Source organism: Dreissena polymorpha, chromosome 12 (genome assembly GCF_020536995.1).
Source record: "Dreissena polymorpha isolate Duluth1 chromosome 12, UMN_Dpol_1.0, whole genome shotgun sequence".
In the NCBI taxonomy this organism is placed as follows: domain Eukaryota; kingdom Metazoa; phylum Mollusca; class Bivalvia; order Myida; family Dreissenidae; genus Dreissena; species Dreissena polymorpha.
The window spans coordinates 37,319,743-37,326,773 of record NC_068366.1 but is presented as its reverse complement, the minus strand read 5'-3'; the positions used below and the strand labels follow the sequence as shown (position 1 = coordinate 37,326,773).

The window sequence follows — 7,031 nt, the reverse complement described above, 5'->3', positions numbered from 1 at the left end:
TATGTGTAATTATTTAAGGTGAACACACTATGTCGTGTAGAACCATTTTGAAATACATGCTCAATGTGTAGTTTGAAAAAGTTATGTCAGATTTCGTGCTTGAATCCGGTTGTTTTTCTTTCATCAATATGGAATTCAAAACAGTGTGTAAACCTTGCTGGACTGCATTGTAAGTACGAGCATTTTATATCAAATACAAAATTACCTTTTACATGTGTAAAGTTTATACTGATTGTAAGTTGTGCGTTATCTATACTAACATTTTGAGTATACCTCTGATTCCATAGTACTGGTTAACATCATAGATCTGCTGAGTTTACCCATAAATCTGTTTAAACACTTGAACATACCGTCGCCGTATGACTGTAATACACAATTGTTATGAGTCTATGACATCGTTTTGTGTCGGCATTTCTTTTTGATGGTGAATAGCAAGACTATATAAAATTAACATCAATCACGGAGCATCCCTGCATTGTTTCAAAGTGTATAACAGTTAAAAATATGTTAAGATATGCTTATCAAATTCCTTGATATTTACTTATTTTGCTTATGTGCACATTTACCCTGATATTTTTCAGTAAACAACCATAGGCCTTTTTTAACTTAGACACTATCTCAAAAATATGCGCTCAACTATTCAACCTCTGCGTTTGTGTTTATTTAAACCGTGTTTACATGTTAACCTCTCAACGATATTATGCCTGAGTATGAGGCATTAGAAGTTATTTTATCCTATCGATAGCATAACAATTATCGTGTAACCTTGAGCTCTATACTATCGCTATTTTTAGATCAGATTTGGGGTTTTCCAAAAAAAGTTGTAATTCGGAGCTCTCCAGTCTGGGGTTTTCCGATATTTGAGCACGCGCGGTAGGTACAAACAAAAGATGACTAGCATATTTTAAAAGAGAGTTAATCAATAATTACTCTTACCGCTGAATAGTGAACGCCACTTTTTCTGCTCAAACGTTCGTTATAGTTGATAAAAATACTATGATTTTATAATTTTTCTTTAGATGAACTAATCTCCATCGTGTTTAATTTGTAAGAATACTATGTAACACGATATAATGCAGCATGTACATTTTACCAGCTTCGGTCACGTAACTATGTCATTGCATATGCTTTGCGTAGGCCTGGGCATACAGTTTTAATGGAAGTTTGTCAACGAAACTACAAATACATTGACTCCATCGTATATATATTATACTATTCAAATATATTTAAAATCATACAGACAAGTACCAAACAACAAAACCTTACTATCCTCAGTCCATTCGTAGTACTAGAACTAATATAGCGTTCCATATCAGTTGGGTATTTATATGTCTATTGATATAGCTCTATAATGTCATGTTTTTCTTTCATCTTATCTGAAAAGTAAAGAAAATTATTCGCTATAGACTAAGATTAGAATTAATTTAAGGCACATCATTAACGAGCTTTACCATACATTACTTTTATTTGTTATATCTATAAAGCATGCCGAACAAAACAAGAATATGAATAATGTTTTTCAGAAAAAATATTGCATATGTCAAGTTCCTTCATTACCATACAGCTGACAAAGTCTGTTTTTCATGTCTTAAGGATGTTAGCTACTGGACCCATTCGTATATAGGCGGCTGTACATTTGAACGGTGTATTTAGACTTTAATCCTGTATTAAACGTCTAACATACATGTATATCAGTGTTAGATATGTTTTGTGTAATTAATTATAATAATAGTAATAGTAATAACAACAACAAAGATTTGAATTTTGGCATTTCCTAAAAAAAAACACTACTGTCGTGTAAATACTTATATCTACTACTGAATGGGAAGCAAATCGGAAATTGACGTTACTGGTCATTACTGTATTAATAACAAAGCTTGTACCTCCCGCGCGCGCTCAGAAATCGGAAAAACCCACAGCGCGCGAGTTCCGAATTAAATCTATTGGAGAATATGTTTTTGTCAAGTATGGAAAAATAAAATCGTCTAAAATGCAATTTTTAATAAGTATTAATGGAAAAGGGACGAAATAATATGATACATATAATATTATGTTAGTTTTGGATAAGGATCGAGTTTATCATGCTCGACTCGAACCAAGCCTCGCGCTAACATGGTTCTAAGCCTCGTATGATAAACTTGATCTTTATCCAAAACTCACATTATATTCTCTGTATATATAATGACAATGAAAATACGGAATTTATTCCCTGAACAACGGTAGATCGTCAGCTTAAATATAGTGCGCTGCCTGTAACTGAGATATTTGTAGTTATAAATTAAAAGTGCATTAATGAGTCCTAAATAGTTTTCGAACATTTTACCAGTTAATCAATTACAAATGTCAACTTCTACTTTCAGACGATTTCTGACTATGTAATTAAGCAAGATGGGTTCAATCAACCGAGACCTGATTACTGGTAAGACAAAAACATTTCCAATTAATATTGATACAAAATAAGATTCTGTTAAGGACCATTGTCTATAGATTCTCTATACGGTTTACCATTTTAGTATTCCAATTGACATATGTGTTCTACATTTTATCCTCATTTTGTAAATACAGGTATCTCATTAAGAAACCGTATTATTCTTTTTTTGCAGTATTTCCTAATACAGTGTATATAAAATTTAATATTATGTTAATATGGAGATATCAATTGTAAATGACTTAAAAGCTTAGCCACATATAAAATAATATTATATTGCACCTTTTTTCATAGAAAACGCTAGACTGAAAGACTGTGTATGCTGTTCGAGATGCCGGGTTAGCTATAAAAATGTCTTGTTTGTGCCGTGCTGCCATCTTTTGATGTGCATGCGATGCTCTGCTCGCTTTAGGGTTTGTCCGGAATGCAACACCAATATCGAAGACCGAATCATAGCAATACTGACACGTAAGTTTACGTAAATTATTATTTGCAAATAATGTTGATGTATGCAGCAACAGGATCTACGACATTTTATTTATAACTAAAATTGCCTGAATTTGTTTTTCTAAACTTATATTGCTTGGTTTACTGCACTTGCGTATAGCGGCTGGTCGTATGTATATCGGTCTGTTAGTACACAATATAAGTTTTCATATAATCTGATCGGGACGGTTTGTTTATCAAACAATATATACAGAATTAAGAGTTACGTGTACCAAGGATAAACAGCAGCAGACTACATGTACAAAAAGTGCATATATATATTAATTATGTGGTTAATTTAATTGCAAAAACAAACCTTTGTTGAAAACATTAAAATAAATTCTCTACCAAGCTCGAGAGTTTGTCAAATCGTTACAAAAAATATCAACTGATTCCCTGTAATCATTCAGAATTATAACTCATAGCTGTTCATGCTGTCTGTTCCCATTATATTGCATCAGATGTTTACCAAACTGAAAATGAGTACAGTAAACATTACATAGTCTGGTACGATAATCATTTAAACCTCTTAAGAAATTACTGAGAATAGGTTCTTCGATTTCCTGAAATGTGCATATGATCGCTCTTTTTGTTTAAACATCTAACACGATCATAACTTAACTGGATGTTGCTTTTAACTAAGAGTTACAGCCATAATGATTGTTGGTTTCAGCATTGATCGAGACAATTTACAGTGAAAACGCACGATTGAAGTCTGAGCTATACTGCAATCAATGCAAAGTTCAAAAGACTGACGCCCTCTTCTTCCCATGCCATCATCATTTGTTGTGCATGAGCTGTGCAAAGAATTTGAACATTTGCATCGCTTGCAAAACGAAAATCGACAGTGTGAAGCAGACAATAATGCCTTAAGGAGCACACGGTGTATGAATGAAAAAGAGTTGCAGAAATTTGCATTTGTTTCTAACGTACTAACATACATATGCATTGAATTGGACTACATTTAAAGCGCTCTTTATTTTTTTCCATAAATAATAATATTATACTCAGTACAAATAGGAAAGTAAATTTTTGCAATAGTTTTTTTGCTTTTGTTCGAAAAGAAGCATTTCTACATGTTTGGAGCTTGTTTATGTGTATTTTGGTGTCTTATTCATTACATCCTTGTAATGTGCATAACTGATATGTTTTGATGAATCTTATGACGCGTTAACACGGTCTCGACTCCGGGTCTTCAATGGCTATTTGTTTTGACCAAATAGAAGACGTTGTCTTCCTTGCTGACAGACAGTCTGTAACGCTGAAATGATTCCGAAACTTAGCCCTTAAGGGATAACATGTCTATCTTGTTTTATATTGTTATTTAAAATGTTAAATGTTTGTACACTTTGCATGCTTTAAAAAGCAATGCGTGGTGGAATCTAGTGAAGCGATTATGTATGCGCGGAATGGTTCTACCATCTTGCTTTTTGTTAATTATTCAGGCATTTGTTGCGCAAATACTGCTTATTAATACGGTTAATACGGTTTGCAGACATATGTTTGAAGCTTGTTAATGTCTATTTTGGTTTCTTATTAATTACGTCCTTGTAATTTGCATAAATGATATGTTTTGTAGAATCTTATGACGGGATAATACGGTCTCCAATGCAGGTCTTCAAACCATTGCTATGTTTTGTTTTACATATAGCTGTGATACGGCTATTTGTTTCGACCAAATAGATCACGCGTGTCTTCCTTGCTGAAATGAATACTACATCTATAAATTAATTAAATAATTGAGGACAAACTGATTACGCACACAGACCGTCTTTAACGCTGAAATGATACTAAAGTGTAAGCGCTTAAGGGATACCATGACCATCTTGTTTTATATTGTTATTTAAATGTCACATGTTTGTACACTTTGCATGTTGTAAAAGCAATTTATAGTGGAGTCTTGTGAAGCGATTATATAATTGCGGATTGATTCCACAATGTTGCTTTTGTTAACAATTCAGCCATTGGTTTTGGAAAATATTTTTTATTGATATATATAAAATATAATTCTTACTATATTTGCAAGGTTATTTATAAAGTTAAGACGCCCTGGTAAAACATGACTGTATGCATGTGCGTACTTTCCGCTTGTATGGTATCTTTTAAATGTAGTATCTTCTTAAAGAACTTCCATTATAGGCGAAAAGCGTCGCACTTGATTAGCATGTGGGTACTGCAGAGTCTAATCTCGGACAATACTTTCCGCACATGCATTAAACCCCGTTTTCAGGAAGGGAGGCTTAATCCTTTTTTATTTGATTCGATGTTTTGAAACGTGACAATGTCAACTCAGATGCACACCTTTATGGTTTGATTCCTACACATCCGTACGCCAAAATGTACACATTTTATTGATACGGTTTGCAGACGCATGTTTGGAGCTTGTTTATGTGTATTTTGGTGTCTTATTCATTACATCCTTGTAATGTGCATAACTGATATGTTTTGATGAATCTTATGACGCGTTATTACGGTCTCGACTGCGGGTCTTCAATGGCTATTTGTTTTGACCAAATAGAAGACGCTTGTCTTCCTTGCTGACAGACAGTCTTTAACGCTGAAATGTTTCCGAAACTTTGCTCTTCGCTCATAACATGGCTATCTTGTTTTATATTGTTATTTAAAATGTAACATGTTTGTACACTTCGCATGTTTTAAAAAGCAATGCGTGGTAGAATCTTGTGAAGGGATGATATATGAGCGGAATGGTTCCACAATCTTGCTTTTGTAAATAATTCAGGCATTTGTTGCGCAAATATTGTTTATTGATACGGTTTGCAGACGTATGTGTGAAGTTTTGTTAGGTCTATTTTGGTTTCTTATTTATTACATCCTTGTAGTTTGCATTAATGATATGTTTTGTTGAATCTTATGACGCGGTTACACGGTCTCGAGTGCGGGTCTTCAAATCAGCGCTATTTTTGTTATAAATATAGCTATGATACGGCTTTTTGTTTTGACCATATGAATAACACGTGTCTTTCTTGATGAAATAAATACCACATCTATAAATAAATTGCATAATTGAGGGACAACTTAGTACGCAATAAGACAGTCTTTAACGCTGACATGATTCAAAAACTAAGGTGTAAACAATTGAGAAATAAAAGACTTTATTTGGATACGGTATCATGCATTTGTATTTATCTCATTTAATGTGCATATACATTTTAAAGGCTTAATTAAAACGATTTGTTGTTAAAACACTTCAATTACAACAAAACGTTAAGACTTTTCCAGTATCTTTGTTATATATCAACAGAATTAATGCTTTAACGCTAATCAGTTTTATTGCGTTGTGTATTTCTTTCTAACTTGCTTTCAACTTTGTAATAGGGAAATAAAAATGCTATTTTTACCAATTTATATTGTTATATCGCATATTGATGTTTCTGATCAAAACAAATATTTAAGTATATTTCATTACAGATCTCAATGCAACATATGCTCGTTGCGCAAATGTTTATATATCGCGAGTATAGACAATGAGTTAGATTGCCGCACATGCAGTTATAACTATGTAATTCTGACCGAATGAAGTTTGTGTTGTAAGAATTTTCGAAAAAATAAAAAAATAATGTGTAAATATGTATGTGCATTGTGTTTGTGTTACTTCGTAAAGACAAAACCCTTAAAAGAGCATGTTCACCTAATGACAAAGTTATGATTTTCGAAACAAAAATAAGTCCCAAAACAGTCTGTATTTGTTATATGTTTAAACAAGCGGAATGCCATTAATAAGTTAAAATTACTATTGAAAAATACGAATGTTTCGTTGAAGGACAATAAACAAAATAAAATTCAAAATTTAAAAGGTTAATAACGCTTTTCGCCGATAATTTGTATACATGTGAAAACTCCCTTTTAAAAGCATTAAGTATAAAATATATAGTCTGTCTGCGTTGAAACTTGGGTTGCAATGGCATTCTTATACAAATAATGCAGACACATGTTGCACTGTTAATATTTCCATCACACTTTGTACATACTTTTCCAGATGTAAAGCAACTTTAAACGATACCGCGTACTTTATAATTGGATTGTGAAAATGTAATTCAAACACATTATATTACACGATGTGGAATGACACACTTTAAGGAATCTTAACACATGTTTA

General features: G+C 32.7%; 1 long non-coding RNA gene across 1 annotated transcript; it reads left to right on the top strand.

Moving 5' to 3' along the window:
• Positions 1 to 6,506, top strand: LOC127853999 (uncharacterized). The gene is made up of 4 exons (XR_008036871.1): positions 1 to 169; positions 2,361 to 2,419; positions 2,723 to 2,896; positions 3,588 to 6,506. It is a non-coding gene; the product is annotated as an uncharacterized LOC127853999 (long non-coding RNA).
• The last annotated feature ends 525 nt before the right edge of the window (positions 6,507 to 7,031 follow it).